We start from the raw sequence: 10903 nt of genomic DNA, 5'->3' as shown, positions 1-10903 counted from the left end.
AATATCATTTATGCTATCTCAAGCTTTTTCATTGACCCAAATCAACCTTATTCTTTGCATCATCTAGTAGCTACTGATAGATTTCTTGTGGTCCCTTTTTTTGTTGTTTTATTTTTTTGTTACTGGGGATCGAACTCCTGGCCTCACACTTGCCAAACAGGTGCTTACACTGCTAAGCTAAATCCCTAGCCCTGGTCGCTTGCTATTTTTAAGAAATCTTTCATTCCATGATAGATAACTGTAAGCCTGTCTTCTGTATCTCAGATTCTGACCTCACATGGGCTCATTTTGCTGTGCATACTTTCAGTGTAATTTTTAGGCTCTTATATAGCTACTTGAATCTGTTTTATGGATTCTATTTCTTTCCTATGTTGGGCCTTCATGGTTTCCATCATTTTCCTAAGCTCTCTATTTTTTAAAATCTGAATCTGTTCTAGAGTCATCAAGCATGTTTTTTGTTATAGTGACCATCTCTGCAGTTAGCTCATTAATTATTTCTGATTTGATTATTTTCTAGGGCTTCATTCATTTGCTTTATTGTTACCACTTCAGAAAGGCCAGGTGGGTGGCTTTCATATTGTTCCACCTCATTGCCCCCTGGGTTTGCCTTTAATGAGATGGATGTTTCTGGTTGTGTCTTATCATCTTTTCTTTCTTTTTTAAATTTAATTCTTGATTTGATGTTTGTAGATAGTCTATGATGAGTTGCTTTATCATTAGTATTTAGAACTCTAAGATCCTGCCTCTTCATTTTGTTGGGGATAAGAGGTTGCTGTCTGCTTGGCCCAGCCCCTAGTTCAGTGGCATTGGCTCATAGTATTTTCTGTGACCTTTAGGTCTTGGTATTCCAGGAAGAACAGTTGGTTAGAACCATTATGTCACTTTGGCTAAAGTGTTATAATCAGCAATAATAGTAGCATCAAACACAGCCTAGAAAATGACAAACTGAGGTAACTGTTAATTTGCCATCTTTAATTGTTTGAACTAGATTTGTGATAACAACATTTAAAACAAACCAGAAAATTGTATGCAAGAAATAAGCCCTCCATATGCCAATTTTACCTTCAGGGAAAAAAATTTAAAAAGAGGTTAGGGTAAATATTAGGGACATATAAGATGATGAAAAGATTAAAAGCAAAGCTGAAAAACAGGGGAATCACACAAACTTTGAGAAACTGGTGCAGAAGACATAAGGGAAGAAGAAATAAAAGGAAGAATAGAACAGAATAAACATAAAGAAACTTGAAACCACAAAAAGACAAAATCATACAATGAAAGAGAAGAAAAACAAGAAAAGAGAGCGAAAAAAATATCCACTTCTATGTCTGTCTCTGTGTCATTGGTAGACAACATGTAGAGACAAAGTTCAGATCTGGGTTTATTTATCCCAGCATGTGGGCGATATCCTTATGGTGGGGTAGTGGATAATCTCAGTAAGCATGCACTTTTATTTCTCCTGAAACTTAGGCTGGTTTCTATGAGTCTGGGACCAGACCCATTCAGTCTGCAGCAGTCAGTACACTTTCTGTTGGCTTGAACTCAGCTGGCAGCCGCTAAATGAACCCAGCAGTTGTTCTGAGTTCTGAGCTCAGTTGGCCCTCTCTAAGATGGCTCCTGGCCAATCACACTCTCAGGTGGGTTGTCCAAGCCCACAGTACTCACCATCAGGAGTGCAGTCCTCCATATCCACTGTTCCCTTCCACTGCTACATCTTTCCATGGAATCCTCTGGTGTTGCCAGCTGACACTATGTGCAAGTTTGAACTGCACCTCCCACGCAGTAAGTCCTGACCCAGGGAAAGTTTCCATTGGCTGCCTCTTTTTCTTTTTTGTTGATGTTTCTCACTTGGTGCTTCCTGTGGGCTTCAATTCTTGCTTCAGATCCTTCCTGGGTCCAAGGAACCCACTTTCCTCTTCCTTCTCATCCTTGCACAGTCCAGTGTCTGGACAGCAACTGTCAGAGAAGCTCTTTTCTCTGTTGCTTATCACTCTACCATCTTGATTGCTTGATTTTTCTTGCTTTTCTTCATAGTCCTCACAGTGATTTTGCAAATAACATAATAGCTTTTCTTAGTTTAAAGGAATTAATATGTTTATATTCCTCAACTACCTGTGCTAGAGAAGTTAGATCTGGTTGTGCTTTGAGCCCCTCCAAATGAATACTTTTGAGGTCTTTAGTATCCTCCCTTTGCATGGCAACAACTGACAGGCTACACCCAGGATGCCAGTAAACACCGTTTTTGATGAACAGTGTGGTGTCCAGTGGTTTCAGGCTCTTGTCCTGTTCAAAGAATTAAGTGGAGACAACTAATGAACATAATAGTTTAATACTGATTGAAGAGTGATGGTTATTGAAGAGGACAGGAAAAGAAGAAAGAGAGGAAATATGTCCTGCATGCTGGACATACCTGTATGAAGGAAAAGATGAATATGTAGAAAAGGGCCCATGCATTGGTTACAGAGATTGCCAGACTCGGGTGTGACAGTGAATTAGTTCACTGATTGGTTTAGTATAGATATGGGGGTGGATGAAGTATTTCCTGAAGACAGAAAATCCACCCTGGGTGTGGGTGGCACCAACTAATATGCTTGTAGCCTGGGTGAAATAAAATAAGAACGAAGAAGGAAGTCTCTTGTTTCTGTCTGTCACTCCTCTGTGATGCTCCTCTGCCACACAATCCTGCCTTTGAACCATCTGACTAAAACTTCTGCAAACTGTGAGCTAAAAAATATCACTGCTCCTTTAACTTGTGGGTGTTAGGTGTTTTGTCCCTGAAACAAGAAAAATAAGACAACTACATAGTGAGTTCAAGGCTACCTAGCAGACCCTGTCTCATAAAAAGAATAAAGTACTAAGTCTCAGAACTTCTGTTACGGCAGCAGCCAACAGATCTCGATGCCCACGCTGCAGCTGTTTTCAGAGTAGCTGCTTTGAGCTGTGTTTCTGAAATTACTTTCCAGCTCTCACGACCTTGTGTGGTACTAGAACTGCACCAGCATTCGGTCACCAGGTACCCCTCCTCACCTTCCCTTCTGGTGCATGTTCTGCAAAGACAGAGCCACTTGTCCTCCCAATCTCTGCTTTCAGAAGCCAGGGCCCCTGGGCCCTCCTCGTAAGTAGTTCCTTCTCCAGGGCCCTGATTGTCCTAGATGGCACTGGCTGCTCTCCACTGGCCTCTCCTGGTCCTTTGCAAAGTCTCTCCAGGTCTGGCTCAAGTGGTAATTTTCTTGCTTGCCCTCCCCATTGGAAGGTCAGAGTGTCATGGTCAGTGGCTGTACTGTGGTTTCACTTTTGTTAACCAAAAGCCAGTCTCCTCTTCCCCCTCTCAGAGTTCACTAAGTGACTACTCCCTCAGGTGTGGGCTCAGGCAGGGTGAGGACAGATGCTCAGAGGAGCCTAGAAACCCTGCACTGCAACCCTGGGTAACGTAGGCTGGCCTGCTGCTGGCCACTTATTCCAAGGCACCGACCCCAGTGGGATGGGCTCTGGGAAAGCTGAGTTGAGCCTCTGTTCTTCCCACAGCCTGCTGTAGATGGAGGACCCCTAAGCACTTTTAAGCCTGTGTTCAAGGATAATTCAGGTGCCTGGGGGAGTGTGTGGGAAGACGTCAACCTGATGGGGATTGGCCTTCAGACACAGAGGTCAGGCAGGGATGTGCCTAACATGTAGACATCTAAGACACAACAGGGAGAGGCCTTTTCTAATCAGGCCCTGACAAGTAATGGCGTTTTCCACAGGTTCTGCTTTAATTTGACCTTTGAGGTTGGGGCGGGGTGGGGGGGGACGGGACTAGGCACAGGTAAGATTGTAGATCTGTCCCACTCTAGACAACGTGTCCTTCATAGAACAGGAACACCTTTGGAGGTCCCCAGCTGTGTGTTTCAGAGCTGGCCTGCCAGAGAATGTGGATGAGGGATGTGGAGTAGGTTGGCTGACAGAGTGTAGCAAAATTGAAAGCATGGTCCTCTGTGGAGAGCTGAGGCAGTCCTTGGCCAGCAGAGGATGTGATCCAGGTGGCCGAGTTGGGCTTTTCAGGCCATTGTGGGAGTTAGAATTGCATGCGGCATTGGTTAGGCAGAATGGTGGCTTAGTAGACTTATGGGCCGAGCAGGACCTTCGGAGATCAGGCTGGCCAGGCCTGGCTCTGTGTCCCCCAACCCCAGGACCCTAGGAGTGTTACAGTCAAGGTGAAGAGACAAGAACAGTTGTGTGAAAGCAGCTGCTGAGGACACTGCCCTTCTTCCTTGCTCCTTTGCTTCCTAGACTTTAAAGTGCTCACAGACAAGAAGGCAATAGTGTTGTCTACACCAAGTCTGTGAGGAACAGCCAAAGGCTGGGCGGTACAGCAGGAAGAATGTGAGCTTTCAACTGGGCTGGCTTGGTTTGAATCCCAGCCCAGTTCATCCTGGTCACACGCGTGCAGGAAGTGACATCTTTCCTTCGAGCCTTGGTTTCCCCTTTCCTGTAATGGAGGTCGGGGCACCTGCTCTGCAGGGTTGGTACTGAGTGTGCTTTCTCTGTATGACTGAAGCTCTGTCTTCTTCCCTGGGCCCTGGGAACTAGCTTGTTGCATTTCTCCTGTGTCATCTGCTCTTTCAGGGAACACCTTCAGCACCCTGACAGGACTGGTCTTTGACTAGATGACTGTGAGGGACCTAGAGGTGGATAGGTTCTCAGACTCCCATAATGCATTGTGTAAGGAAGGGAACTGGACAAGGCCTGGCTAACTTGGGGGACCTTGAATGGGGGACATCATGGGCCTTTCATGAACCTGGGACCTCACAGCACTGTCAGAGTGGAGTCTGGGATGCTTTTCAGAAGGCTGCAACATTTCCAGTAACTGTAGGGAAAGGGTTTCCTCTTCCTTAGCTGTGCAGCACCTGCCTGTTTCTGGTGTGTTCTGTGGGAGCTCAGTAGAGGCTGGAACATCCAGCCGGTGACAGGAGATGACACAGAGAACACAGTGTTGTCTCATCTCAGGCCTAGGGTATGGGTGTGTGGCCCTGATGAGGGAAGCCACCACTTCCTGTGGGGAGTGGGTTAGAGAGAGGCAGGTTTCAGCTAAGAGAATGGCCAATTGTGCTCCCCAGCACAGGAGCAGGTGACACCTTCAGTGTCTTGACTCATTTGTGCCTGCAGCAGCCACTTGGGCTGGACGCAGCTCTCTCCTCTACATTTTCCAGCCCTAAGAACTGAGACTCAGAGAGGACAGTCATTGTCTATAGAGTTGGTGAGTGACACAGCTGGGATTTGACTCAGCAACACTGATCGTGGCTAGGCAGGGCCTTCAGTTGGGAATTCCAATAGCATCTCAGGTCTTTCTCCCAGAGTGAGATCCTTCCTTGGAGCAGGGTTTCCCAATCTTCTGTCCTCCTAGGAGAGGAGTGAGGAAAGGGAGCTGTGGATCCTGAGGTTTCAGTTCACCTACAATCAAGTTACCTGATTTCAGCATGTCACTGAGAGGACACTGAATCTGCCTAAAGAATCTCTTTTTTCTTCTTTACTGGGAATAAATCTTTGAATTAACACTGGGGTAGAAGATGGTCAGTTGCCCAAGAGCATAGACTTGGAAATGGGGCCCGTTTACCTACTTTTCAAATACCTGATACCTTTTCAAACCCCTTGGCTGAGCTCTCCCCGCCTATCATTTCCAGAAGTTCTGGGCCTTCTGAGAATTCTGCAGCATGAAGCAGCTTGTGTCTGCTTTCTCCACTGCAGGCTTAGGGTTTAGCTCTGTTCCAACAGTCACATCTTCCCTATTTGCTCCCTCATCTGACATCTGTGTTTTCTATTCTGTTCTCTTGAAGATTAAGTATTAGTACATTTTAAACATTCTTCTGGTACAGTTTTAGTGGGAAAGGAGCAAGAACAGACATACGTGGTGTGATAAAAAATACAGTATTTTAAAAAAATTATTACCATAAATGATACTTTGCCATAACTTCCCTCAAAATACTTTCTTTTTGCTCTGATCATACTTATCCCACCCTTCTTGCCACGCTGAAGCAGTTCTGGGAGTCCTCTTGCATGAGTGTCTTCACAAGCTGTGTTCAAAAATAAAATGAACATCTCTGCCAAGTGCTATCCAACAAAAATGTGGGCTTATAAATACATGTCAGTGTGTCTGCATGCACTTTATTCACCAGATCTGGCACTATGTAACTTCTGGCTCTTCCTCAAAGTCAAAATACAATGACATGTGTTTAAAATGGAATCAGGGGTCTGGGGATTTAGCTCAGCGGCATAAGTGCCTGCCTTGCGAGGAAGTGGTCGTGAGTTCGATCCCCGGTACCGATAAAAAGGAAAAAAGACAAAAAACAAAACAAAAAAAAAAAAAATGGAATCAGGACATCAAGGCAACCATGACAGTGCATCTAAAGACACTCACAAAAGAGGACTTCCATAACTAATCCAGAAAATGTGTTCAAAGTAAGGGGCAGTATTTTGAGGGAGATTGACAAAGTTACTTTTATGATAAAAAGCTTTTTAAAGTTTACATTTCCCATATTTTTGAAGTACACTAGTACACTTAACTAGATACTGTGTTCAAGTCATGGAGGACCTTAAATCATTGACACTCACTAGGTACTGAGAAGAAGCCACCTCCATCCCAGGAACCATTTCTTAGTAAATGACACCCAAATTGGCACTCATTGTGAAAGCAGCCAGGAATGATGAAAGGAGCTTTTCACACACCCCCTTTCTCTGAAGGGCTCTGAACCCACACTTCACTAGGAAGCTTCCACCATGGCAGGCCAGGGTCAAATGTAGGAATGGATGAGGAGAATGGTGTTTACTGGCCTTTCTGTCAGTAAGCTCCATCCTCCTTCAGGCTGAGGCAGCATGATGAGCTGGGCGAGGGGATGACTGGTGGAACCCAACTTGTTTTCCCTGCTGCTCAGCTCTCGAACCTCTGCAATGAATCCTCTCATCCCATCTTGTTTGGTTTGCAGCCCCACAGTCATGATTTGGAGAATGCCTAAAATTTTGTCGTCACTTTCCCAGAAACACAGGTGCTGAGCACCAAGGCCACTGCGAGAGCCCACAGTATGTCTGTCCCAGTGTGGCCTGATAATCACTCAGCTCCATCTCTTTGCCTGTCAGGATTCTGCTTCTGCAGGGAATAGGAGGACATTTGTGCTTCCCCAGTACCTTTCCTGGTGAGGATCTGTTCCAGGTGAGGAGGAGCATCCTACAGCAAATCCCTTTAGCATGGACTGCAGTCTTCTTTCTGTGCCACACAAGTTCACACTTTTCAAGGCTGACCTGTCAGCTGGCTATCCTGCAGACCAGGTCAAGCTTTCCTGTCTTTTGTGCAAACAGACAACAGGTTGGTGAGTTAACGAGATTCCTTATCGTTTCACCTACGGCAATTGTCTTGGTCATTTTTTCATCACTGTTGCAAAACACCCAGTCATGACTTAAAGGAGGGAGGTTTATTTTGGTTCACACTTTCACAAGTTGCCAACAAGGAGTTGGCAGGATAGCAGGTGGAAGCAGGGCTCCTAATTTTATTAATCCTTTGACTGTATTTTCATGTCCTGCAGGAAGGGAGATGAGAGAGAAACAAGACTTGAGTGTCTAAGTCTTGATTTGCCTAAATGTTGTCCTCCACTTTCAGGAAGGTGGCATAGTGAGGAGAGGACACACGGCTCTGGTGGTGTCTAGGCTTGGCCGTTGGTGACAGCACAGCTACTCATTACCTATTTTTCTCACTAGGAAAATGGACATTGAACATCATCATGGAATTCACTGGCCTGTCTGGGAGATTAAATCAGATAACACATTAATGTATATTAAGCAATGCCTGGCATGAAGATACTCATTAAATATTATCACCACTATCACATTCCTTAGAGTACCATCACCATTTGAGCAGGATGTGATTCTATAATAAAAATGTGAGCGATTGGTGCTCAATTAGTCTGCTTAATGAATGAAGCTGACCCACAGCAAGGATGGCTACTTTTTTTTTTGTCTTTTTCTTTTTTATCAGTACCAGGGATTGAACTCACAACTGCCTGCTTACAAGGCAGGTGCTTATGCCACTGAGCTAAATCCCAGCCCCAAGGATGGCTACATTTATACCACACCTTATTCTAATGTTATCACTGGCTGCTTTAGTAACAAACCAACCTCAAAATGCCAGTGACTTGATATTTCTTGCTCATGTAACCATTCAAGGTGGGGTGTCCCTATTCTGCAGCTGCCTTTTCTCCAGTTACATCTACACAGCTGACATCCCTACATGACCTAGCAAGAAATGAGTCACACTTACTTGGCTGGAGTGTTAGTGTGTCAGGTGCTTGACCGGGAGTCAAGCTGATGCCAAGGCCTAGGCTCCTTTGCCCTTGCACCCCATCCCCCACGGGCTGGAGTGCACTGTGTCCAGCACACAGAAAAGGAGCAGCTAAGAACAGTGCTCACTTAAATACACAAGTCATGTCTCACGTCCATTCACATTCCATTGCTAAATATGTCTGAATGGACAGCAGGAAAGACTGTCCCTAGTGCTACCAACGGCACACTATGGAGATTTGGACTGCCTCCAGGTCACAATAACACAGTTATTTAGAATGAGAGGTTCTGTTCATTTTCTTCCCCATAGGCTCAGAGGTGAGGGTCCTGGTTCAGAGTCACAGGTGACAAGTGGTAGAACTAGGACCAGATCTCTCTTCTCCTGACTCCTAGCCCCAGTCTTGTCCCTCCTACTGTGCCCCAGAGCACACTGTCCCTTCTACGGAGTTTTACCAGAAAGTTTAACTGAACAAGATCTCATCATTTAACAGATTATTGCAAAACCACAGCAGGGCACTAGGCACATGGGTCCTAAGGTATCAGTGTAATCTGGTGGTCAGTATGAGGCCCTAGTAATTTCTATGCTGCTCGTGGTGTGCTAGGAGTTAAAGCACCTGGCATATGAGTGTGCTAGGACCTCTGTAACAAACTAGAGCAGACTATACAATTCAAACAACTTATTGTCTCAGAGTTCTGGAGGCTAGAAGTTCAAAATTTTTTAAGCCGTCAGCAGTATCAGTTCTTTCTGAAGGATGTGAAAGAGAACCTAAATTTCCCTCCTTCTCTCTTGGCAGTCTTTTGCATTTCTTGACTTACAGGAACATCATCTGTCTGTTTTAGACACAATGTAGGGGGATTTGGAAATAGTCTGCTACTCAGCCAATGTGCCCAAGACCCCCAGTCCAGTACCCTGACACACTATGGCCAGGTATACATGACTCATTTCTTGCTAAGTCATGTAGGGGTGTCAGCTGTGTAGATGTGACTGAGAAGAATATGAGATTATTCCAAATAGTGAACACGAGAAATTCTATGTTTACAGCAAGCTAGTTGACACAGATTCATGTTTCTCACAGGTTAATACTCAAGTCCAACATGAAAGTCTGAGTAATCACTTGTCATTTTTATATTGTTACATGAAAACACTGATCATTCACTGAGACATGTATTTTTATATGGTTTATTAAGTTCTTACAGAAATCTTACAAGATGAATGGCATTATATTCCCTTTTTACAGATGAGATAACAGAATTTAGAAACTGGTGAAGTTGTAGACCACTGTATTACTTAGAAGCACTTAAAAACAATGCATCAAAATGTTTCTTACTTTTGTTCTTATGTGAGCCCCCAGATTTCCTTAATATGCTTGATCTAGGGAGACAGGGGGTCAGGCACAGATTTGACACAAAGGTTTTGCAAAATACTTTTTTCTTTGTTTTGTCCACGGGGTCAGTTTGCAAAAGTAATTGTTTCCAAGCATCTTTTCCTCAAGATGAATACTGAAACAGCCAAAAATTCACTACTGATTAGGAAACCAAGGGACAAATCTTTAATAGGAAAAACAAGATGATACAGAACATGGACGCTAGGAAGGAGACCTGAAAATATTTTGCAACCAAGAAACTTTGTCAGCTCTTTTTCCTTTTTCAGCAATCAACTTTCCATGGGGTTGGACTCAGCAATCTCAGGTGAAGAGGATTTCTCCTACTCTTTGGGTGGTCCAGGGAACAAGCAAGAAGTATTTCCCACACTGCAGCTAATGCTAGTCAGGAAGGAGGGCCAGGAAGGAGAGCAGTGTGCTTCTTGGAGGAGGCAGGCTGACTGCTGTCCATGTACTTCGTCCAGGGGATGTCACAATGTGCTGTGCCAGATGCTGGGTTTCTCACCAATTTCCAGCATGTGCCCCGACATGCCCCACCTAACAGTCTCACTCCTGGGTCCTGTCCCTAGCTTTTCTTCCTTCCTTGCCCTGCTCCCTATCTTCATCAGTGCTGGGAACTGAACCTAGGGCCTTTGCACTGAGCTACATTCCTAGTCCTTTAATTTTTTTTTTTTTTAAATTTCAATCTGGATCTCACTAAACTGCTATGTTGCCAGTTAGGTTCGAGCAAGCAATTCTGCCTCGGTGTTCCGAAATGCCAGCATACAGGCCTGCACCACTAGGACTGCATTTTTAACCTGGGTGTCTTTCAGGCATAGCAACGTCTCAGAGTTCCATGCAGACCTTGCTCTGGCAGAACATCCTGTTTGTCTTCCATATATACATAATAATGCATGCAAGGTACGAAACAAAAGAAAATGATTCCCGCAAACTCACCACCCACTTCAAACATGGGTTTCCCTCCATAGCCAGTGAGGTCGTGAAATTTCCTCTTGCTTTTCTTTCTTTTTTTCCACGACCTCATCCTGGAACCGGGATGAGGGAGAGAAGTGGAGACAGGTTGCTCCTCGGGTTCCCGGGTACCTAGGAGTCCAACAGACATTTTGGAACTCGCACAGACATTTTCCAGTTTTCTGATCACATCTCCCACCCCGTGGCAGGCACTTCCGGTTTCCCGAGGAAGCGGCAACACCAGAGCAGCGGCGGCCGCGCGAGCCAGTGGC

General features: G+C 44.9%; 1 long non-coding RNA gene across 1 annotated transcript; it reads right to left on the bottom strand.

Moving 5' to 3' along the window:
- Positions 1-2310: 2310 nt before the first annotated feature.
- Positions 2311-10902, bottom strand: LOC134473467 (uncharacterized). Its single transcript, XR_010043699.1, has 2 exons — positions 10617-10902; positions 2311-7541 (listed from the first exon to the last, which is right to left on the bottom strand). It is a non-coding gene; the product is annotated as an uncharacterized LOC134473467 (long non-coding RNA).
- Position 10903: the final 1 nt, after the last annotated feature.

This window comes from Cavia porcellus, unplaced genomic scaffold (genome assembly GCF_034190915.1).
Source record: "Cavia porcellus strain 051 isolate PalLab524CR breed Dunkin Hartley unplaced genomic scaffold, mCavPor4.1 scaffold_27, whole genome shotgun sequence".
In the NCBI taxonomy this organism is placed as follows: domain Eukaryota; kingdom Metazoa; phylum Chordata; class Mammalia; order Rodentia; family Caviidae; genus Cavia; species Cavia porcellus.
Note: the sequence above shows the minus strand (reverse complement) of the source record. Positions and strands in the feature narration are given on the sequence as shown.